Genomic DNA, 26384 nt, shown 5'->3' with positions numbered 1-26384 from the left:
GATCTTCACCCTCTTCGTACTGTTGACATCCATCCACCCCGTACACTCCAACACTTTCCCCCGCTCCCCACCACCAGTACATCCCAAATCACCACCACTACTACTCCTACCTTCACCACTTCTACTCCTCCTCTCCTGCATACCACTACCCTTACCACCACGACCAGCCATCCTTCCCCTATTATGTCTACTCCAACTACCTTCGTCCCCGCCTCCCTACTCCCTCCCCAGGATCCACCTGTCACCAACTTGGCTGCCCCTACCACCTTCACAGCTGCCACCGCCACTACTCAGCCAGCTTCCCAAGGAGAGTCCGCCGCTGCCGCAGTTCTTCACCGGCCTCCGTCTTCGAGCTGCGTCCTTCGTGGCATCGACCCTACCATCACTGAACAGGACATATTGGGGGAACTCCACATGGTAGGCGTCCCGGCACTTCGAGTGTTTCGTATCTACAACAATGCTGGCCCAACGTTTATGGTACGCCTCCAACTCCCGTCAGATGAAGACGTCCACAAACTGATCACCTCTGGCGTCCGCATCCGTCGTCGGCACTACCGCATGGAACATTCTCGCTCCCCACCCCGTACTGTGTGCTCCCCACCCATCAGTTCTCCTCGTCGCCCTCGACCGGATCCGCCACCCACCCCACTCACGCAAACGGTTTTCCTACCTGCTCCCCAACCCCCACCTTTTCCGCCGCCCCACCCGATCCTAGACCTTCTTCGTCTTCTTGCTACCTCCATTACCAACATCACAACTACCCTCTACTACCTCCTGTTACAACATTACCCTCGTGCTCCTTACTAAACTTTTCAACCGAACCACGAACTCATGTCCACCACCGATGATCCGGCGCCACAAGCGCCCTCAATGAGTATTTTATCGAGTGCAATAAAGTGTAATTCACGCACGTTTCTTTCTCTCAGTGTTTATTTCTCTTCGTTACGTCTCTATGGTTTCTTTTCGTGCTCGCTACCGAAGTACCCTGTAAGACAATTGAACAATCTCTACTAATTTACTCATATTTTTAGTTGTGTCTAGTGTTACCATAGCAGCGCACGAAGAGCTGCAGGACAATTTTGTTGTTTATCTTTTCCTTATAGTTGCACAGTGTAAGCAATGCTGCAGGACTTTCACAATTTTCTGTTTCAGTTGTATCCTCCTGTGCTGGGACATTCTACATATTATTTTACGTATGTGCATAACATACCCACCAGTACTTGTAAATCTCACTCTCCCCTTTTTTCGCAAGGCCTAAGAGCCGCTAGTTCGGCTGATGGCCCGCCCACCGCGCTTGCGGCGGGAATGAAATAACTTACGTTTGTTTGTTTGTTTGTTTGTTTGTTTTCTTGATACGACATAAAGCCAAAATTCCATATCATGTCTAAAAATTCGGGCCAGGAAAGCATCTTATTGACAGGAATTGATCTTAGGTACCCTCTGACTATGCGGTTTCTCTCATGAAGATCCGTATCATGTTATGATACTGTGAATCACAAGAAACATACAAGGAAGCTGTACAAAACAACCAAGGATTGTCTATTGGCACAGTTTATTCAGTGTCTGTTACAGAATAAATGCATTTTTTGTCACAGTAAAAGACAAAAGGAGCCGATGGAGAATTCAGAAAAATGGTATTCCCCACAGTAGTCTGTTGGCTCTTAAATTTGGTACACGCATGCACAGAAATGGTGTCCCGGCATAAACAATCCCCACTGCCCCACTCCAGTACCGAAAAGGATGGGAATGGAGTGAACTGGTACTGCTGAAAGCACAGTGTGTGTATTGATATGCTTTACACCCACCAATGGGTCCATTTCACTCATAACCGTCTTGTAGTGGACTGTCTACCTGTAGCAATGCGTTAAACAAGAAGGAGGTGTTTATATCGAGGCACCATTGCTGTGCATGTGCGTACCAGGCAACTGTTAGTGTCTGATCACACATAATTCAAGGGAACCTCAGTGAGATTTTGGCGACGAGAAGAGAATTTCAAGCTCTACAAATGTATTTTACTAACATGTACGATATCGGAATACATCAAAGTATTGATGTTTCAATAACATTTGCGATAAAGTAAACGACACTGAAATGTTATACAGAATGGTCTGAAACAATGTGAGCCGAGTATATGAGAATTAGGGGGTTGGTCATGCTGATAAATAATATGAAAAAAGTAATTCGATATCTCGCACCGTTCCGCCTGTGGATGGAGGCGGTAGAATAACATCCACGGCAGCCCCTGCCTGTCGTAAGAGGCAACTAACAGGGGCCACAGGGGCTCTGAACTTTGGAGCGTGGGTAGGTGACCACGAGGCCCTTAGCTGAGTCCTGGCACTGATTCCACTTACTTGTTCCAGGCTCCTCACGGTCATCTATCCTATCCGACCTCCCTTGGTCAACTCTTATTCTTTTCTGACCCCGACGGTATTACGTATGGAGGCCTAGGGAGGCTTATTTTCACGCCCTTCGTGGCCCTTGTCTTCCTTTTTCCGATACCTTCATTTTTTGAAGTGTCGGACCTCGTCCATTTTTTCTCTCTGATTAGTGCTGTTGCCTAGTTGTACTTCATCTTAAAACAATAATCACCACTACCACATTAAGTTAGCCAATCAGATCACTTCACGGGAGAATTCAAATGCGTTTTGCGAGGCGGTGTTGCTAAACCTGCACGAGGCTTCAGACTGGCTTGAGTCCTCCAATCGAAGAAGGCCTGCGTTGCAGTGCGAGTCCAAGTCTACTGTACACATGCCAAATGGCTGCTTAACGAACATTTCCGTAAGTGACGGATCACCTCGCAGTTACCGATGCCAAAAAATCAGCATCAAACACAAACACACCATGGGTTTAAATCGGTGTTACTTAGCGTACTTGCTATGGCGCGACCTGTCACCTCGGAGATCCGTGTTCAAATCCCTTCCTCGACAAAGTTTTTTCTCCGAACGGTGCTCTCAAACCAGTCTTAAGCCAAGTACAAATTTAGCAACACCGCCTCGCAAATCTCATATGAATTTACACGCGAAGAGATGTGATTGGCTATTTCAGCATCTGATAAAATGGCAACAGCGCGAGATACCTAATTCTTTTTTAAAAATTATTTTTCAGTATGACCAACCCTCTAACGCTCATACACCCGGTTCACGTTGTTTCCGACCATCCTGTATAAATACATTGGTACAGTATGTTCTCAAAATACGTACCATCATGTGCCACATATTGTTCACAACGTTCCTGAAGACTTTTGATCATATTGATGAAGAAAACTTGCTGTAGGGACACAACAGTTGAAATAATCTTCCCCCGTAATTCGGGAATATTTCTTCGTAGATCATCTGTCTTGACAATGAGGGCCGATTGAAGAAACAATGACTAGTTTTAAGCCTTAGATAGCGGCCACCTAAACAACATCTAAGTTACGCACGATCTTGCATTGCATAAACAATGTTCAACAGTGATGTATACTGAGGGCTACCAAGGCTATCGGTGAAGCCCAACGTCAAATGAGAACGATGGAACTCTAAAGAACGTCTAAAGAACTTTGCTCTGCGTCGTCAGAAGAAAATCTCGACTCTCTTCTCTGCGAAACGTAAAGAACTTCACCTGATCTTCTTGACACGGCATAAGACCAAAATCCTATATCACGTTATAAGTATGGGCCATGAAAGCATCAATGGCAACATTTGACACATTGTTCTAATTTACAAAACTCGAAAAAAAAATAAAAAAAAAATAAAAGTAGCACATATTTCTGAGAGCAAGGCATCGGAGACTGATTTTGCACCCCAGGCTTTGTGCCGCTCTCCCTTCAACCCACCACACACGGCTTGCCGCTGTATGTCCTATAGGTGCGGGAAGCGGGGGAATAGGTGTGCAAGGCTTCGCTCCGTCAGATCGCCACTGCTAACGAACAGCCAAGCGTTCCACATCGTATACAGTTCCTCATTTCTGACCTAATTATATAGACAACAGTGTTGGTATTTCACTACCATTTACTTCTACATCCATGCAGGAAGACATTACAGGGCTGCTGATATAGGAGTATTATATAATTTTCTTTTTATAGGTACAACTGCTAAAATGAAATCGAATCTGTGATCATGTCTGTGTCTAACTGATAAATAACGTCTTTGCAATGCGACAGCCATGCTTAGACACTTTTTAACCGTGATCATTGTCTAAATAGCGTTTCTGTACTCGGCCCTGTTTCTTCACAAACAGAACACTAGCATAACTGGTTCCCAGTTAGTCGAGTTTCGATAATCTCTCTTACATAATGGGCGGTGAACACCGGCTTGGAATGACGATCAGAGTAACACGTTCCTCGGCAGAAGCTGGCATGACCATTCCAGGACATGAACAGTTGGTCAGAGTCTCATAAACTGGCCACAGCTGCAGTGACTTTATGAAGACAGTAGCACGCGCGCACGCCAGTTTGATCAACCCCGCACTGCCAGATCCGCATTAAGAATACGTGAGGGTACAAGCTGAAACATTTCCCGTGACAGTTGTTTCTTCGTCAGCCTGTTGTTATCCATTCTGTGCTGATGCCCGTAGAATTTCTAATTAGAGTTTCTTTGTAATTGTATCTGTTATATTTTCTGGACATTATTATTATTATTATTATTATTATTATTATTATTATTATTATTATTATTATTATTATTATTATTATTATTATTATTATTATTTTATAATTCACAATTTTTATAATTGGGTTTATGTGCTTCTTAGATACAATATACATGGAAGAAGTACTATTTAGTACGTACGCATATATGCTCCATACATGCTGGTATATACTTACAAAGTTGACAAATTTGACAGGTATTTACTTTACAAATAGTGAAAATTATTACTAGATGAAAATAAAAGAGATAATGTACAAAATGTACTGTGTACCCATACTGACTTATGCAGCGGAGACTTGGACTTTGACTAGCAGGCAAGAGAGTAGAATTCAAGCCAGTGAGAAGATGAAATTCCTAAGAAGTATGGTAGGAAAGACAGAGTGAGAAATGAAGATATTATAAAGGAAGTTGGGATATGATAGCTAAATGAGATAGTTGAAAAGCATAAACTATGGTGGTCTGGACGTGTAAAGAGGATGGAGGAGAATATAATTCTAAGGCAGATGCTGGAGGCAAAGTGCGAGGGCAAGAGAACAAGAGGAAGACCTAGAACAAGGTGGATTAAATCAGTGAAGAGCGGCATAAGAAGACGAAATTTAGATTGGGACAAGATCGTGCAAGAGGAATGGTGGAAGGAAAGAGGAAGGTGGACCCGACCCGGCAGGAGCTGGATAAGGGGAAATGATGATGATTTTCATTAATCCTCTGTATATGGTGGATGGTTCAAGGCAATAAACTTCCATACTATATGGCACACGGCCAGGATTTCTGCTTTTTTGTAAGTCTCTGTAAGTCAAAGGATAGAGAATAAGTGCTTCAATACTCCTGTGTAGTGTCATTGGTGTAATACCACTACATCCAATCACTACTGGAATGATGATAATATTGTTGATATTCCACATGGTTTTTATTTCCCTGCCCAGATCTGTGTAACTGGATATCTTCTATGTATGTGTTGAATAGAGGTTGTGAGGATTAGGGCAGGCTATGTCAATTATGAAGCAGATTTTCTTGTTCTTATCTACAAAAGTTATATCTGGTCTATTGCGAGGAATAGTTTTTATCAATGATGATATTTCTATCCTAGTAAATTTTGTAATTTTCATTTTGCAAGAGTGTTTGGGGTTTGTGCACACAGTATGGTGTAATACAATGAATTAGGTTACTTTGCCGGGCTAATTTCTGATGAATAATTTTTTGCACTTTGGTCATGTCTGTACTCGTAGTCTGTATTTGCCATAATCGACAACCAGAATTTATGTGCTGGATGGTTTCTGGAGACGTATAACAGTATTATTATTATTATTATTATTATTATTATTATTATTATTATTATTATTATTATTATTATTCAAGTTCCAAGTAAGCGGCTGTTGGCATCATCATCAAAGCGAAGGGACCTCTAGTTTTACATGAGGTCAGATCCACAAGGACGTGACAATTTCACATTCATATCGATTGAAAATGAAAACCTACAACCTGTTTTCCAGTCATTGACCGGTTCAGGGATGTATGAATGAATCATATATAGGCTAGTTGTACGATGGGATTACCACTCCCAAAGTGACTTATTAATGACTGTTAGATGCTATGAAATTAGAATGGAGTGTGTCGCTGGAATGAAAGATGACAGGGAAAACCGGAGTACCCGGAGAAAAACCTGTCCCGTCTCCGCTTTGTCCAGCACAAATCTCACATGGAGCGACCGGGATTTGAACCACGGTATCCAGCGGTGAGAGGCCGACGCGCTGCCGTCTGAGCCACGGAGGCTCCTCATATCGATTATCTAGTAAAGAAAAGGATACGATTAATCCGGTGATTTTATTTCTATTTAACGCGTACTTTCACATTATTTAAATTAATGAACTGCTCCATTAATTTTAAAATTCCGTTTTGAGCTTCTCAAAAACCCAACTTAATTAGTCTGTCTGATGAGAAAATCTTCAGGCCTGTCAAATGTGGAGTTCGGACCCACATCACGCAGTCACACTTCCAAATGTTTTCTGTCCGAACTAAATGGAATTCGACTGTTTGCCTGCAGCACCAGGTCGGTAGACGCAGAGTGGGTTTCGGCCCTTGGGTTTCGTCCCCTAAGAGGCCACGGCTTGCCCGTGGTCCACCAGCTCTGTACTCTGACTGGCCAACCGAGCAGAGGAAAGTTGGCCACGGCTCTATCGTGGTTCTACGCCTCTGCATTCGGGAGACGGGCCTGGGGCACAGTACCGGACTTCACGCATGGCCCCACCCGTCGGCTGTCCTGAGAATGGTTTTCCGTGGTTTTCCATTCTCCTGCACTAAGGCGAATGCCGAGAGAGTTCGTAGTATAGGCCACGGCCACCCACCCCCTCACCTTCTCCGCACATCTCCTTTACCGTAACAAATCTCCCGGCCTAAGAGACGGCGTCACCGTCAGAGAGGCCCGCCTCCCCCTTCAGGGGAGGAATTAAAACGTTTAGTGGTAGTAGTAGTGCAGCACCATGCACGGGTGAGGGAAAAATAAATTCTCAACCGTTCTAAATGGGAAGTATTACACATTTATTACAGAGCAATGATAAAAGAGGCTGAGAGGATTGCCAGGTAAATGAAATGAAATGGCGTATGGCTTTTAGTGCCGGGAGTGTCCGAGGACATGTTCGGGTCGCCAGGTGCAGGTCTTTTTATTTGACTCCCGTAGGCGACCTGCGCGTCGTAATGAGGATGAAATGATGATGAAGTCGACACATACACCCAGCCCCCGTGCCAGCGAAATTAACCAATGATGGTTAAAATTCCCGACCCTTCCCGGTATCGAACCTGGGACCCCTCTAACCAAAGGCCAGCACAGTAACGATTTAGCCATGGAGCCGGATAGCGGGTGAATGTGAAGGACTGACAGAGAGGGAAGGGAACATAAGATCTATTGAGCTGTGTGAAGTTCGCGAGACTTAAATTCACCTCGTTATGTGTCCAGAAGTTGCCTTTATTAGGTGGAAGATCCTTCAGTTTTGGATGAAAATACTACCGAACTGAGCCAGAATCGAATCCTCCAATTTGGACTAGTAAGACGGAAAAAAACTGACAGGGCTACCAAGTAACAGAACTATACCGAGCGATTTCTAAGGCTGAGTTAGTTTCGTCTAATAGCCGTTGAGTGCGGTGCCTGAGGTATTTAAAAAGACAATAATTATTATAATATGAATTGTTTAGATTTTCGGAAGTCGACTACTTTGGCCAGGATTCTAAAAACTTTTGATCATAAATAGAACATTCTACCTTTTAACACCTTGATTTTTTTTAACATCCTGTGCGTTACCAAGTATGTAGTGGGGCAGGCTGTCTTTTCTCCAGCAGGTTCAGCGTTCATTGTACGATAACCCCCAAGATACAGTACCTGTCTGCTATCGTTTACGAAATGCTGGTGAGAATGGTTAGTTTAATTTACGGTTCCCAAATTCTCCTCTAAATCTGCGAGCCTACTGCGTAGTCAGGCGCGTGGAAGACTGTACAAAGTCAGACAGCATATCAAAACTATGAACAAAGAAAACAACTAAACAACAAAACTAAATGTGACCGAGCGTGGGCTGTCAGCTCGTATTCTGGAGAAAGTGGTTGATGATGATTGCTATTTAAACGGGCCTAACATCCAGGCAACGGCCCCTGATAGTATAAGATAAAACGAAATTAAATAAGAAGTTAAAATTTAGGATAATTTATAAAATGATAATGATGAACATGATTATGAATTAAAATTAATCAGTGGAAGGAAGGTCGGACAGGAAAACTAAAAGTGAAGTGGCTATAACAAATGAGTGGAAGCAATGACAGGCTCAGCTAGGATGTCCGTGGTCGCCAAGTCACGCTCCCAATTTGAAAGGCCTTGCTTCCCCCTTTAAGTTGCCTCGTACGACAGGCAGGTGTTATTTGGGTCATCAGTCCACCCTATCGCGTGCTAACGTTTTCATTTCTACGTAACTGCTGCATCCTACATCTGCTCTAGTCTGCCTGTCATATTCATATCTTCATACTGTTTTTACCGTCTACACTTCACTCAAAAACCAACTGAACAAGTTCTGGGCATCATGTGCCCTATCATTCTCTCTCTTCTTCTGGTCAAATTTAGGCAATTCGATCTCCCCTCACCAATTCGATTATGTGATTCGATCTACCTATCTCACCTTCAGCATCCTTGTGTAACACCACATTTCAAGAGCTTCTGCTTTCTTTCTGAGCTAGTTATCTCTATGTTTCACTTCGAAAATAATCTAATTCCTATATCAATTTTCGAAGAGATCAAATTTCTTTTCTTAATAAAGGCCTTCCTTGCTTGTGCTAGTCTGCATATTGTGTCGTCCTTTTTCCTGCCATCGGAAGTTATTTTACTACCCAAGTAACAATATTTATCTACTTCCTTTAAGAATTTATTTCCTAATCTAATATTTCCTAAAACACGTGACTTCGTTCGACGGCACTGATTACTTTTCTTTTGCGTGTAATTATTTTCACCTTGTACTCTTTCTCCAAGACAGACTCCATACCATTCAGCAATTTCTCCAAATCTTCTGTAGACTCACATTATATCGAATATGGATTCTAGCGGACCCACCCCCAGGGGAATATCAATTAGAGATCTCGTGGACACTTCAAATGTTATTTTCAACAAAATCAAATTATAATCTTTGTGACTGATGACTAATATGTACTAATTCCCTAGATACAGCTATTTAAACTTCAGATGAGGTCCTGATGATTTGTTTCTGTTGTAGAACACAGCGGTGCCTATGTTCTGTAATATTACTTGGCGCCTGTCAAACGTAAGCCGTAACCTTTGTAGCAGGAGGCTCGGGTTACAAAGTATTCTTCACACAAAGAGGGAGTGCAGGGTCGTCCAAAAGGCATTAATACCGTACGAACTTCAAAGTGAGCGATGGCTTACGAGTATTAGGTGCAAAATCCTGCTCGTGATCTCTCTAAAGGTTTTCCCAATATGCTTCATGCCCAGCGCAACCACCACCTTGTTCAATCAGCATACTTCATTGAGTATGACATCAATTTCTCGTAATACAGATAGACGACGATCATCTGAGTAAAATTCCTATATTATTACTAACATCTGTAATATTTACTGGATTATATGAGAGGAGTTACACGGGTTGTATTATCAATGATCTGCATTTAGCGCTTTCACCCAGGTGGCAGATTACCTATCAATTATTTATCTGGTCTTTCTTGAATAATTTCAAAGATATTCGAAAGTTATCGAAAAGTTTCCTCAATAAATCAAGAATAATGTTATTGGCTTTACATCCCACTATTTACTTTAACGGTTTCCGTATACGCCAAAATGCCGGAATTTAGTCCCGCAGGAGTTCTTTTACGTGCCAGTAAATATACCGACATGAGGCTGTCGTATTTGAACACCTTCCAATACCACCGATTTTAGCCAGGTTCCAACCTGCCAAGTTGGGGTCAGAAGGCAAGCGTCTCAACCCTTTGAGCCACTCAGCCCCGCCAGTGCTGGACAGTTTGTCGAGCCTCAGCAGAATCGCATGTCGCTGAATGCACTTTGTCCCTCTTGTGTAGCCACATCTTCCATGGCTTGTCCTCACTCTGTTTAGCTCAAACACAGGGACCTTTCTCTTCGTGTCCAGCATGTTGTGAAGAGCAGGGATGTATCCTCTTTCCATTTTTGAATCCACTGTGTTGGAAAGTAGTTGTCTTGTTCCAACAGTGGGGCTGTTGTTATTGAGAGTCTTCGTGATTTGAGTCCTCTCTTTCAGGTAGCAGTAGGAATATCTTTTCACGGAAATAACCCAGGAAAACTCGTGCTGCTTTCCTTTGGATCATTTCCAGTTATCATATTAAGTAATCTTGGTATGGGTTCCATACAAAGGAACTATACTATATCTGGGGTCTTACTATAGACATATACACCCCTTCTTTTGTCGTAGTTTTACGTCAACCAAATTTCACAAGAAGTACATGATAACAAAACACAAAGGCGCTTCAGACAGTTATGTACGAAGAGCTCGCACTTAGAAACTTCTTTTTACAGGCAGTTATAAGGATACACAGTAGCAGTGCACTGATACGCATTGCTATAGTCCAAATAGTTATTAAACGTCCATCTGAATGACCAGCGTGGCGTGGTCATGTAGGTAGTGTGGGAGGTCAGATTAGCACTCTCTCGCACTTCTCGCTTCGTTATCACGTAACTTGCTTGTTGACACGTTGTGTTCAGCCACTGCGTATAGTGTGTACGCGAAGAGGAGTGCTAGACGAGGCAGTCTTATTGCAGTGTCCCTCCCCACATGTGCGACCGAGTCCCACGCAGGACGTTTACAAATATTTGGACTATATTCAACATCTTTGTCCAACCACTTGTTTCAACAGTACACCAAGGCATCGATGCGTCCAGTGCCTAAAGCCATATCATAATGGCACGGTGAAGAGCCGTATCGTCGCTGTATCACTTTCCACCCAGGTGCTTCTTCAACGGTCCGATCAGATGGAAGCCATGGGTGCCAGATCTGGGCGGTAGGGAGGATGGTCCAGACGGTTGATTTCCTTACCAGGAGTACGACAGTGAATGCTACCAATTCCTGCAACACACTGGAGTGTTTGCGGGTAGCGGTTTGCTGGAAACTACTCGGACTTCTCTCAACAGGCGTCGCGTTGCTGCACGCGTGAATTTTACAGTGCTCCGTGTGGGAGGTATTGGATTATTGATTTCTTTATTTTTCACGCCCATACTAACTGCTCATCATTGTCAACAAGTTAACCTTCATACGTACTGTGATAAAGTTTCAGCCAACGATCTATTATTGTTAAAACATACAAATTGTTTGCGACAAAGGTGTTTAACCATTGTCTTATACTGTTTAATAACTCATGCATGTTGTCGATAATATATATTTTCCACGGCGTCAGTTCACAAATTGTGATTGGGTGCCCTCATGCACCCACTCAGTCCAACATCGGGCCACTGTAACATCTGAATGGCCCACATGCCTGGCAATTGGACGGCACGACCAATCAGCCTCATGCAGTTCCACAATGCGGCCTCCGTCAAATGCTTTCAATTTGGCTGTCTAACGCGTTGTGAGCCATCGCGGGTGCTTCGTACTGTACGTAGTCCTCCTTGGACATCTTGTTTAACTGTCTGACTCACAGCACTTGGCTGGTAACAACTTATCAACAACAGGACGGTGCCATCACGAATGCACTCTGGTGGGCGTTCTACACATCACTGAGCCTTGTGCATCTCATCATTTACTCTCATATCAAAGGCATGCATGTATACTGAAATGAGAAAATATTCGACTGCTCCTTTTTTTTTTTGTCAAGCAGTGTAGTTATTTTGTCTGAATCTGAAGGCGATCTGGAGGATTTGTTAAATGGTATGAACATAGTCTTCGAGAAGGAGTGAAAATCCACAGCCTGTTTCCAGTCATTCGACCGGGTCAGGAATGGAATGAATGAAGCCCCCATCTAGTGGCGAGGATGGAAATTGTGCCGGCTGCCGAAGCCTTTCGCACTCCTCTGGGGCAATGATTAATGAATGACAGATGAAATGATATTGGAGAGTGTTGCCGGAATGAAATGTGACAGGGAATACCGGAGTACCCGGAGAAAAACCTGTCCTGCCTCCGCTTTGCCCAGCACAAATCTCACATGGAGCGACCGGGATTTGAACCACGGAACCCAGCGGTGAGAGGCCGGCGCGCTGCCGCCTGAGCCATGGAGGCTTCGAGAAGGAGTACAAGATGAAAATAAACAAATCCGAAACAAAAGTAATGAAGTCAGATGATGCAGGAAATGTTAGATTAGGAAATGAAATCTTAAAGGAAGTACATGAATATTGCTACTTGGGTAGTAAAATAACTAACGATGGCTGAAGTGAAGCGAGATGAAATGAGACTAGAAAGGTGTTTCTTAAGAAAAGAAATTTGCTCACTTCGAATATTGATTTAGGAATTAGAAAGATGTCATTTCGAGAATTTAGTCTGGAGCGCAGCATTGTATGGAAGTGAAACATGGACGATAATTGTCTCAGGAATAAGGAAAATAGAAACTTTTGAAATGTGGTGTTACAGAAGAATGCTGAAGGTGAGATGTATAGATCGAATCACAAATGAAGATGATGATGATGATGATGATGATGATGATGATGATGATGATGATGATGATGATGCTTGTTGTTTTAAGGGGCCTAACATCGAAGGTCATCGGCCCCTAATGGTACGAAATGAAATAACAAAAATTTCAAAGGCATCCACTGACCAAATAAAAATTAAATATGTCATGAAGAATGAATGGATGGACATGAACCCAACAAAAAAAAAAAACAACAAAAAAACAGTGGATCAGGCTCAAAACAGATCGAAAATAATATTACCGACCAAGGAACCACTTATAAAGCACAATGATGCTTGGTGTCTAAATGGGCTGCAAAATCCACGTCTAAGGACCCACAGAATGGTACATGTCGCGAGTAAAATAGAACTATGGCATTTGTCATGTTGGGGTATTAATCAAAAGTAGCGAAGACTCACGGTGTTCCACACAAGATGGTACTACTCACAAGTATTGCAATACGTACAAGTAACGCAGACCTATAGTGTGTCTCACACAATGGCGCAACTCATAGCCAACGCAAACCAAAGAAGGTTCCCCACCTAGGTGTACTAAACACGGGCGCCGGTATTCCCGTGGTGTTCCTCACATAGTGGGTACTAATCACTGGCAACGCTCAGACCCGCGGTATTGCTCACATGAGTACGACGCACGGGTACTGGAATCCACCAGGCCAGGCATTTTACTGCTACTAGTCACAAACCTATTCCGCACCTAATTTTGTGGTACTACTCGCAAGTACAGGCAACCTATGGTGTTCCCCGCGTGATGGTCCGATTCAAAATTAGTTTCATGGTTCTAATTCAGTCAGCCCTTGGTCGCCCCTTTTTGTCGCCTCTTACGACAGGCAGGGGATACCGCGGGTGTATTCTACATGTGCGTCCCCCACCCGCAGGCTGTCACAAATGGAGAGATATTGAATCAAGCTGGTGAGAGGAGAACGAAATTTGAAGAAGAGACAGAATGGTAGAACACATCTTAAGACACCCAGGACCTGTTTAGTTTTGAGGAAAATATAGGTGGTAAGAACGGTAGAGGTATACCAAGGTATGTATATGGAAAGTAGATTAGAGTAGATGTAGGATGTAGTAGTTACGTAGAAAAGAAAAGGTTAGCACAGGATAGGGTGGCGTGGAGAGCTGCATCAAACCAGTCTATGGCATGATGACCCAAACAACAATAATACGCTTCCGCCATTTCCAAAATACACGCATGTTCCTCACAAATGGTGCAAGTAGGGGCAACAGATCTTTCTAGGTCGACGCCCCGAACAAATAGCATTAAAAAAGACAATTGAAAATGAAAACCTACAACCTGTGTTCCAGTCTTTGACCGGGTCAGGGATGTAATTAATGAATCAGATATAGGCTGTTATTACGATGGGGTCACCACTCCCGAAGTGATTTATATTAATGAGTGATAGATGCTATGAAATGAATATGGGGAGTGTTGCTGGAATGAAAGATGACAGGGAAAACCGGAGTACCCGGAGAAAAACCTGTCCCGCCTCCGCTTTGTCCAGCACAAATCTCACATGGAGTGACCGGGATTTGAACCACTGTATCCAGCGGTGAGAGGCCGGCGCGCTGCCGTCTGAGCCACGGAGGTCCCTTAAAAAATACATTATAGCCGCAAAAAAAAAAAAAAAAGAAACTTCTGAAGGAAGAATAACATCCCTACCGAGAAAGAGTTCGGGGGCCCCCAGGGGTTAACGAATTTCACTTTGAGAAACACTGGACTATCATATATCACGAGAATTTCTCTTGGACTTTGTCCTGTAACAAAAGAAGGTACTTCTCCGGAACAATTTCACACCCTTATCAGTGGGGCCCAGGGAAAGCTCGTACAGGCCCTGGGGACAAACATGGGAAGTAGTTCAGTCAACAGATGTGTTGAGTTCCCAGTATGTTGCCGGCCTGTGGGGTATCTGTGTAAGAAGTAAACCTGTACCAATCGATCCAACGAGTATCCTTTATACTGAAGGCCTTTATGTTCAGCCACGCGCTGTAGCATAGTCAAGAGAAAGGCGATTGGTTGAACCGCGCTGACCACTTAGCGAATGTGTTCTTTACCTGTTGGTCCCAGACTTACCAGGAGACATTCACAACGTGTCTCCGATTTTAATAGACAATCAATACATGCAGGCCAGGGCGACAACTTTTACTAGTTCAAATTGCAATTCCAATTCCGATAAAATGGAATTGGAATATTTCGAGAGTAGTTCACAAGACCAGCATAGGACACGTTCCCACAAAGAGATAGTTCTCTGTTTCACAACCTTCTGATTCACGGATGGAATCTCGTCTCCTCCTAGTTTGTACGTCACACGCATTACCAGCACATTAACAAAATGGACAGTAATATGTAGGGTGCCTTTAATAATTTTGCTTACCGAGCTCGATAGGTGCAGTCGCTTAGGTGCGACCAGTATCCAGTAATCGGGAGATAGTGGGTTCGAACCCCACTGTCGGTAGCCCTAAAGATGGTTTTCCGTGGTTTCTCATTTTCACACCAGGCAAATGCTGGGGCTGTACCTTTATTAAGGCCACGGCCTCTTCCTTCCTATTCCTAGGCCTTTCCCATTCCATCGTCGCCATAAGACCTATCTGGGTGGTGCGACGTAAAGCAAATATATATTTAAAAAAATAATTTTGCTCGACTAATGTGCACGTTATAATTTACTTCTCTGTGGAAAAGCGGAAGTTAGGCTATGTATTGGAAATATGAGTGCTTTATTGTTAACAGTTTCAAGAACCTAGAGGTCGGTATCATAATGGAATACCCAGTATCTGAGACGGTCTCGTTTTATGTTCGAGTAAAAGATTGTGACCAAAGCAATGTCAAAATACTGTATTTTTCATACGTCTTCGTCGATACATTTATTATCTATTATTTGGAAGGCGGTTCAGACTGCTCAAACCAAATCATGTTCCAAAAGGCTTTGATCTACCTCACAGGACTTGGTCGACACTGAATCAGTTTCGCACAATTCATGGCCGATATGCATACTCTCTTCATAAAGGGGGCTTCCAGAGTTCACCTGACTGTTATTGTGAAACACGTCTTTTCGGAATGTCCTCTGCGACGACACCAACGACCACAGGTAGACCTTGTAAACTGTCCGCCACCATTAATCCAGTGCTTCAATGAATTTGACTTTGAAGTCTAAAGCAGTAAATTTTATCTTTCTGATGGCAAAAGTGTTGAAACCTCACTGCTGTATATCGTTACGAATAAAACTCCGTCTGTTTTAATATTTCAATTTATTTCAGGATGAACTAATAAATGCACACACACACACACACACACACACACACACACACACACACTAAAATTGTAATCAACCATGAAAGGCCACACTTACTGGTTGCTGTATAGTTACAATTCTCTCTTCCTTACGACACAGCAGGCGATCTGGTCTGTTGCTATTACGTGGGAACGGCTAATCCTTACTTTCACTTTCCTAAGTCCAGTCACTTGATACAGAAGCTGTATGTAGACTGCTGGGTTTGAACACAGGGCTAAAGGATACACAACACACAATGACTATTCCTTGCTTTGACTCCAGACACAGCCCAGTAATTCACGGAGTCAATTCTCTGAACAACTAACCAGCAGCAGATCAGCAGTATTCAATAGCACGACGATACTCACAACAGCGAACATTAACACAGGTTTCTCGCTGACTCACGGCGATCCTCAGTTCGCAGAACTACACAAACATACAGTACTCTCAGGTAGTACATAGACATCCGTTCTGCACGTGTCTTCAGCCCAGCCACTTTCTGGACACTATGATACCATCAACAACCTGTCCTCGTTCAGACCTCGGTGGGACACGAGCGACAGCCAATATCTCTGTCGACCTTAGCCCAGCCACCGAGCCCCAACACACTGACCGCACCACGGGGTCCGACATTAACCCTTAATTCAGCACCAACTCTGACTCCACCACGGAGCTCAACATTGGCTGTCCGCGGGTAGCCTCCATTTTTATAGCTCGGGCGATGTGCACCAGAATATTCGCGATGTGGCCAGTGAAGGAATCTTCTCGTTGCATCTCCAAGAAACTGACAGGTAAGCCAGCCGACGAGAACGATACAGGGGAATACCCACCATGCCCCCCCCCCCCCCGCAGGCGGCTGGGAACTCCCTGGTCGGCAGATTCATTAATCCCTACCAAGAAGTACCGAAAGGGGCAATCACATGGCTGGTACGTGACAATATTTTGTACATTAAATATGTATTTCTTAATTCTGTGTGTAACCGTATAGCCATACGCTAAATAAAAGTATACACTGTTCTAAGTGTTGAGTTGTAATTGCGGATTGCTACTACAAGAACCTGGGTAGTACTGAGCACAAAAACATGGGAAGCAACTTATATGGACATGATATAGTCTTTTGGGCTTATACCGTGTCAAGAAAATAAGGTGAAATTCTTTCAGTTTCGTAGAGAACTTTGCTCTGCGTCTTCAGAAGAAAATCTCTACTGTTCTCGAGAGAGGCATCTCCAAAATTGAAATCTGAATTTCATTTGAACCGGTGAAAGTTCTCGCCATTGCCTGCAGGTAAAATTAAAATACATCAAATCGGTGAGGACACGTTTGCAAGGTCTTCTTGTTAGTCTAGACTCGGGAGTAGCCTTTCCTTAACGAAGTTCTGAAAGGTGTGTGTGTGTGTGTGTGTGTGTGTGTGTGTGTGTGTGTGTGTGTGTGTGTGTGTGTATTTGGGATCGACTCTATGGAGTGCATATACAATATTTGCATCATTAGAGGATTTCAGTCAAGAGTAGTGAAAGCAACTTCGTAGATGACAACGTTTATTCTTCGTTTCTCGACTAGAGAGCACACTCTGACAAGCAGCCTTAAATCTGACGGGCGCGCGACACCAATTAGCGAAGGGACCGACTGAGAAATGCAAGCAGACATCTCAAAAACCAACGTCGTCAATAATATTCCACCTTGTGTACAACGGTTCTCTTTCAAATGCCTTCAGTTACTGTCGTAGAGTGTGCATTGTGCCTGTGATGTGTGTGTGTGTGTGTGTGTGTGTGAGAGAGAGAGAGAGAGAGAGAGAGAGAGAGAGAGAGAGAGAGAGAGAGAGAGAGAGACAGACAGAGGAGAGTCAGTCTGTCAAGTGTCGGAAACCTTTTGCTGAACAGTACCTGTCAGTCTACAGTAGTGGCGTCCGACTTCATGGCTAAATTGTTACCGTGCTGGCCTTTGGTCACAGAGGTCCCGGGTTCGATTCCCGGCAGGATCGGGAATTTTAACTATAATTGGTTAATTCCTCTGGCACGGGGGCTGGGTGTATGTGTCGTCTTCATCATCATTTCATCCTCATTACGACGCGCAGGTCGCCTGTGGGTGTCAAATCGAAAGACTTGCTTCTGGCGAGCCCAACTTGTCCTCGGACACTTCCAGCACCAAAAGCCATACGCCATTTCATTTTACAGCAGTGGCATAACGAGCAGAAGGACGTAGAGGCATCAATCCCTTCCTCTCCGGCTCCACCGCTAAATGGTTAGTAAGGTGACCTTTAGTTCAACGGGTGCCGTTTTCGATTCCCGGCTGGGTCTCTTTATTCCGATGGCTCGATGTGACGCTTTCAGCATTAGAATTCGCCACAGACACGGATGTTGCTTATAGGTGTTCACTTTAAAGACGTGCATCAGACCCCTCCGGAAGCCACACGCCATTTAAAAGAATTGCCTCCCTTATCAGTGGTAGTTAGTGGGTCAACCGTTAGTAGCGCTGCGCTCGATGCTGACGATTGTCAAGCCTGTGTTTGCAACCCCTGGTAGCTAAGTTACTACAGAAGGTGCAGATGTGACGTCGGCGGATGCACAGTGGCATTCGGCCTATACGTGTCCGTGGTTCGACAGCTCTGCACTCCGACCAACCAACGGAGCAAAGGACGGGTTTGCGCAGCTCTGTCGTGGCTCTACGCGTGTGGATTTGGGAGACGGAGAGGAGCTGTCCTGAGGAAGATTTTTCGTGGTTTTCCGTCCTCCTGCACTAAGGCGAATGCTAGGACGCTTTCTTGTACATGCTATGGCCATCAAACCCATCACGTTCGAACATCTCCTTCACCGTACCACATCTCCCTAGCCTGAGAGACGGCGTTACCGTGAAATTGTGGTTAAAACCCCCGATCCTTCCGGAAGTCGAATCTGGGATCCCTGAGAGAAAAGGCCAGCACGCTAACCTTTTAGTCATAGAGCCAGGCAGCAGCAGCAGCAGTAGACGTGAAATACGTTCAGCCACGTTTTTAACCGTGCCGAAAGACGAATATAGTATAAATATTCAACTTTTAATTTAATTTCGTGTGGCTATTTCTAGCCGACTGCAGCCCTTGTAAGGCAGACCCTCCGATGAGGGTGGGCGGTGTCTGCCATGTGTAGGTAACTGCGTGTTATTGTGGTGGAGGATAGTGTTATGTGTGGTGTGTGAGTTGCAAGGATGTTGGGGACAGCACAAACACCCAGCCCCTGAGCCATTGGAAGCCAATGAAAGTTAAAATCCCCGACTTGGCCGGGAATTGAACCCGGGACCCTCTGAACAGAAGTCCAGTACGCTGACCATTCAGCCAATGAGTCGGAAAATATTAAACTAATATAGTGTAATAATGTTCTTTGTGCATGGTATCAGGGATGATAATGTTATTGGCTTTACGTCCCACTAACTACTTTTACGGTTTATGGAGACGCCGAAGTGCCGGAATTTTGTCCCGAAGGTATTCTCTTACGTGCTAGTAAATCTACCGACACGAGGCTGGCAAATTTGAACGCCGGACTGAGCCATGATCGAACCTGCCAACTTGAATCAAGCAATGAGAGTGTTATAATAATGTGGCCTCCGGACAGACCTGGTGCAGTTCTTCGGAGTTGACGCTTTATAGGCAATCTGGGCGTCTATGAGGATGAGGCCCAACTATGATAAATTCTAATGATGAAGATGGCACAAGCCCCCAGCCCCCGAGCCATGATTAACCAATGAAATCTAAAAAACACAGTTCCGACCGGGAATCGAACCCGGGGCCTCTTGGACCCAATGCTAACCATTTAACAATCTAGTCCGGCAGTATTAGCGTTTGTTAAATAATAATAATAATAATAATAATAATAATAATAATAATAATAATAATAATAATAATAATAATAATAATAATACCGTTCTGTTTAATTACGGGCTGTGGATTAAGATAAAATAAAATTTCAGCCCGCCAAACAAAAGAATGCTATTACTTGAAGTGCTGATTCTTCTTCAGAACAAAGGAAACCCGGAGAGACTTTCAAGATCGGAAATCTGCTAAATCTGCTCGCAAACTTTCAAGAGTAGCGGATACCAGCGGATGGGGAGTGTTTTATTTTAATTCAGTTCTGTTTGTAATCACTTGCATCTACTGTGTTTTGAATTTAAAGTAAACAAGCTCCTTTAAAAGTGTCTTTCAGTTTAACAACGAGCAATTTTGTTGTAAAATAAAGAACAAAGCTAGCTAGTGGATCTACTTGAAGGTGACTGACAGCTTGCAGGGAATTTCCGTGAAGCGGTACACGGAGAACGGACAGGAAGGGAAAAGGCAGCTCGTTCTAGTGTAGTAGTAGTATGAGGGCACGGTTCTTACGCCGTGAAACAGAAGTAACATGGCTGCTGTATTTATTTATTTATTTATTTATTTATTTATTTATTTATTTATTTATTTATTTATTTCATTGAACACTGTAGAGACTATGTTGATTGTGCTTATTGGTTTGAGTTTATGTAAAATTGAGCAACCATACTCCCTTAATGTTAATTGGAAGAGAAAGAGTGGAGATATCGAAAGGTGTAAAAACAAAACAAAAATCTGCCTGAGCCTCGCAAACGTAACGCCGTCGGACACGGAAAAAGAAGAAGAGCTGACCAAAGAAGGTCAGACAAGAAATCTTCCACCGGGCGAGTTGGCCGTGCGCGTAGAGGCGCGCGGCTGTGAGCTTGCATCCGGGAGATAGTAGGTTCGAATCCCACTATCGGCAGCCCTGAAAATGGTTTCCGTGGTTTCCCATTTTCACACCACGCAAATGCTGGGGATGTACCTTAATTAAGGCCACGGTGGCTTCCCTCCAACTCCTAGGCCTTTCCTATTCCATCGTCGCCATAAGACCTATCTGTGTCGGCGCGACGTAAAGCCTCTAGCAAAAAAAACAACAAAGAAATCCTCCTGTGAGTGGGAGCAGTAGTATAACACCCATGGTATTCCCTGCCTGTCGTAAGAGGCGACAAAAAGGGGCCCAGGGACTCTGTACTTTGAGCGTGGGTTGGCGACCACGGTAACCTTAGCTGAGTCCTAGCATTACTTCCACTTACTTGTGCCAAGCTCCTCACTTTCATCTATCCTATCCGACCGCTCTTGTTCTTTTCCGACCCTGACGGTTTTTTTGTTGCAAGTGGCTTTACGTCGCACCGACACAGATAGGTCTTATGGCGACAATGGGATAGGAAAGGCCTAGGAGTTGTAAGGAAGCGGCCGTGATCTTAATTAAGGTACAGCCCCAGCATTTGCCTAGTGTGAAAATGAGAAACCACGGAAAACCATCTTCAGGGCTGCCGACAGTGGGATTCGCACCCACTATCTCCCGTTGCAAGCTCACAGCCGCGCGCTCCTAACCGCTCGGCCAACTCGCCTGGTCCTGACGGTATTAGAACACTCGAGGCATAGGGTGTCTTTCATTTTCACGCACTTCGTGGCCCTTGCCTTCCTTTAGGCGATACCTTCATTTTTAGAAGTATCGGATCCCTTCCATTTTTTCTCTCTCTGATTAATGTTATATAGAGGATGGTTGCCTAGTTGTACTTCCTCTTAAAACAATAATCACCACCACCAACCATCAGACAAGAAAGATAAAGGCGAGAAGACTGCAATAATTAACTGGAAGTACTGTTAGAAACAACAAGAAAAGAGTCCCTGGGGTTTCCCCGGTTAGGCACCTGTGACAGGCTGGGGAACGTGGGTGTATTTTGCTGATCTTACCCACCATGGGTAGGTTGAAGGGGATATGGAACCCTACAAATAGAACATTTTGACAATGTTCAGATATATGGTGTTGTATTAGGCGAGTGGAAAGAAAACTGAAATTGTCTGGAAATGCTACATTATACATTGAAGTGTAAGGAGAGCACAGATGTTTATGCAATTATAGGTTAGAATGCAACCTTACTGAAGCGAGTAACAAATGAAAATGAAAATCCACAGCCTGTTTCCAGTCATTCGACTGGGTCAGGAATGGAATGAATGAAGCCCCCGTCTAGCGGCGAGGATAAGAATTGTGCCGGCTACCGAAGACTGTCGCACTCCTCTGGGACAATGATAAATGAATGACAGATGAAGTTAAATTATACTGGAGTGTGTTGCTGGAATTAAATTAACAGGGAAAACTGGAGTACCCGAAGAAAAACCTGTCCCACCTCCGCTTTGTCCAGCACAATTCTCACATGGAGTGACCGGGATTTGAACCACGGAACTCAGCGGTGAAAGGCCGGCGCGCTGCCGCCTGAGTCACGGAGGCTTCGAGTAACAGACATTGTCTAAAATATTTAAGCTCTTTAGCCCTTTTCATCGTAAAATTACCAGTCTAGTCTAGCCCGGACAATGGCTAAAGCAGGGATGGCGAAACTTTTACAACAAGTGTGCCATTTTAAGTCTGGTTTATTATTCTCCACTGTTGACTGTGCCACTTGTTATTTTCCTTTAAGGAATCTACAACCTACAACACACCCACGCCCGCGACTTATTTTCCCAATTATATTTCATAATATGTTATTTATTTACTGATTCATTAATTTATTAGATATTTGCCTCGTAAATACATTTGATTGCATTTTCCGTGGTCGTATTTTGCAAATACTACAAAAAATACATTTTTAAATGTGTAAGTTTTGAGAATACCTATTATTCGTTGTAAATAAATAAATATATAATAAGCTCCCATTGTAAGACACTTCGTCATTAAATATTATTACCGGGCGAGTTGGCTGCGCGATTAGGGTCGCTCAGCTGTGAGGTTGCATCCGGGAGATAGTGGGTTCGAGCCCCATTGCCTGCAGCACGATTTTCCGTGGTATCCTATTTTCACACCAGGCGAATGCTGGGGCTGTAACTCAAATAAGGCTTCGGCGGTTTCCTTCCCACTAGTAAGCCTTTCCTATCCCATCGTCGCCATAAGACCTATCTGTGTCGGTGCGACGTAAAACAAATTGTAAAAAAAGATAAATATTATTAGATAGAAAAATCAGAAATATTAATATTGCCAATGGACTTCACTTTCTCCATTAGCTTCATTATCTTTCCATGTTGTCGTAGTTCGTATGCTCAACAATTTAACTAATTTCTCCCTCATCACATTTCCTCAAGGGAGTCAGAAAAAAACAGCTATCCTTGCTTGTAAGGTCAACTCCATGCTTTCATCAAAACATACTGCATACATCTGGGAGTTATCCAAATAAGCTTTCAATTGCTCCGAAACTTCTTCACTCATTCTTATTTTCTATCCTTGACAGCAGTTCAGCTGGCTGGCATTCCTTTCATTCTGTTAATTATTTGCTCGATAGCTGCCGTAGATTAAGTGCGGCCAGTATCCAGTATTCGGGAGATAGTTGGATCGAACCCCACTGTCGGCAGTCCTGAAAATGGTTTTCCGTGGTTTCCCATTTTCACACCAGGCAAATGCTGGGGCTGTACCTTAATTAAGGCCATGGCCGCTTCCATCCTACTCCTGGCCCTTCCCTGTCCCACCGTCGCCATAAGACCTATCTATGTCGGTGCGACGTAAAGCAACTAGCAACAAAAAAAAAAAAAAAAAAAAAAAAAAAAAAAAAAACACACACAGGCAACACATCTTCCTGTGAGTCCGAATACCCTTATCCAATGTTCTTCAAAAATCCGGTCACTACCTTTGTTAAGTTTCTGTTCTTTTCGGCACTAAAAGACATGTTTGCGAGGTCCGTTACAAAACCACCAGAAAACGACACTGTTATCTCATTTGACTTTCGGACCTATCAGTGTAGCAGTGTTGCCATATTGCACGTCCGGATGGAACTAGTATTTAGATTTTCGATATTTATTTCTTACACGTGAAACACTAAAAGTTATGTGCTGTTTGTAGTACAAGACGTATATAAGAACATTATTATGTTTATGTGGCGTGCCAACAAAATCGTGATCGCGTGTCACTAGGCTCGCCATCCCTGGTCTAAGCTATGAGGATTGCATAAGCGTAGGGGTATGACCAATCAGTACCCCTATGATTTATGTTACTCTTGCTACACTATGGAAGAGCGGGTAGACACATCCTAATAACCATATTATTTGCGATATAGTGTCATATCTGAAATACTTATTTGATTACTGTTTGTATGAAGGAGCTATACCAAATGAATGGAGAGTTGAAATAGCAAACCCAGTATTCAAGGGAAAGGGTGACAAACATAAAGCGGAAAATTACAGGCCAGTAAACTTGACGTGTAGTTTAAAAGGTCTGGGAAAGCGTTCTTTCTGATTAAATCGGACACGTTTGAGAAATTACTCACTGGTTTGATAGAATGCACTTCGGGTTTAGGACATGTTATTCCAGTGAAGCTCAAATTGTAGGATTCCAGCAAGATATAGCAGATATTTTAGATTCAGGATGTCAAACGGACTGCATCGCTTTTGACCTATCCAAGGCTTTTGATAGGATAGAACATGGAAAATCACTGACAAAAATAAGGGCTATTGGACTAAATCAAATAGTGATGAGGAAAAGGAGACTGACGTTTTATGGACATATCAAAATAATGAACCCTGAGAGATTGGCCAACAGGATACTTCCTCTGCAGGAAAAGTGGAAAAAAACCGGGATGGCTAACACAGGTGCACAATGACTTGGCAGAAATAGGTATCAAGGAGGAGGATATAAAAGAAAGGACATCATTTAGGATGAAGGTTGCGGGAATGAGTGATGCGTCTGAAGAGCAACATGCGAAGCCACGGAACATCTCGGTGGAAGAACGAGCAAGAAGAAGTCAAAGACTCAAGAATCTTTGGCGAGAGTGTAAAGAGAAGGGTATCAGTCTGCGTGATAGAAGGAAGATTGTGTAAACGTGGACCACAAGTGGTCGTATCGATAAATATATATATAAAAGGGTAGTTGAGTGGGTGGCTACATTTCTAGAAAATATAACTCAGAGAATTAGTGTAGGTGAAGCGTTATCTGATACTGTAATGACAGAGAAGCCCTCCCGCAGGGCGGCATTATTGAACTTTTAGTCTATATTTTCTTATATATATAAATGATATGAGTAAAGATCTGAATTCACAGATAAGTATATTTGCTTATGTATCAATCAGTTCGCACGTTGTGCCAGAGACCATTTGGATGACAAAACGATTTTATAGTGTTGTACGCAGACTTCAATTCCTTTCGATATGAAATTATAGTTTCTCATTAAAGAAAGGAATTAAGAAACAAGAACTGAGACGTTGTTCTGTTTTGCAAGGTTGGTACTGCCCTCAGAATCTCCTGTTTTTATTATACTGATATTATTTTAAAGTGTAATGCACTATACCGTTGTGATAGGTTTAAGAATGCAGTCATGCATGTTACTCATGCAGTGGTGAGTGAAGCGACCTGACAACATTGTACGGCTGTTCGCATGTGATTGAAACACTTTCCCGTTTGGAAACTATTTTAAACCTGCGGCCATTGAGTTAGGCGGATGAGGAAATCTGCGCTGTCGTCGGACATGGGAACGGCAAAGCGTCAGATCGTTGAGAGTCGCGTATATCTGAGCACGGATTGGCAACGCTGATCGTGCAGTGCTGTCTATACTACGGGCCACCTTTTGAACAGACTAAAGCGGAACTCGTGCTGACATAAATCATGAAACGCGCGCCTCCTTGCCCCTCTCCAAACATGTGACAACACCGTAGGCGCAGCCCCTCCCACCCGCGTCCTTCCCTGGCCTGTGCCATTCCTTCCGCTTTACGCTGCTTAAAAGGTGGTCCGGAGAATAGAAGAAATCGGTTAGCTCCAGGTTCACGTATTCTTCTATACTAGATATTTAAATTTATATTGTAATCATTATAAATACAAATAGTACTTAAGTAGCCTCCGTGGCTCAGGCGTCAGCCTCTCACCGTTGGGTTCCGTGGTTCAAATCCCGGTCACTCCTTGTGAGATTTGTGCTGGACAAAGCGGAGGCGGGACAGGTTTTTCTCCGGGTACTCCGGTTTTCCCTGTCATCTTTCATTCCAGCAACACTCTCCAGTATCATTTCATTTCATCTGTCAGTCATCACTCATTGCCCCAGAGGAGTGCGACAGGCTTCGGCAGCCGGCACAATTCCCAACCTCGCTGCTAGATGGGGGCTTCATTCATTCCATCCCTGACCTGGTCACTGACTGAAAAACAGGTTTTCGGTTTTCATTCACGGAATCCGGAAGTACTTATCGTGTCCCGTGTCCTGCGCTGGCGAGCGCGACCCGAACGACCTCAGCTAGCGATATTTATATGGCCATTTTCCGAGATATTCTCCAGGAAAAATAAAAAAAAATCGACGAAACAGGTTTCAGACTTTTAAGAAATGTTAAGTCGATTCTCTACATTTTTTCCGCATATAAAATT

Source organism: Anabrus simplex, chromosome 1 (genome assembly GCF_040414725.1).
Source record: "Anabrus simplex isolate iqAnaSimp1 chromosome 1, ASM4041472v1, whole genome shotgun sequence".
Classification (NCBI taxonomy): domain Eukaryota; kingdom Metazoa; phylum Arthropoda; class Insecta; order Orthoptera; family Tettigoniidae; genus Anabrus; species Anabrus simplex.
Note: the sequence above shows the minus strand (reverse complement) of the source record.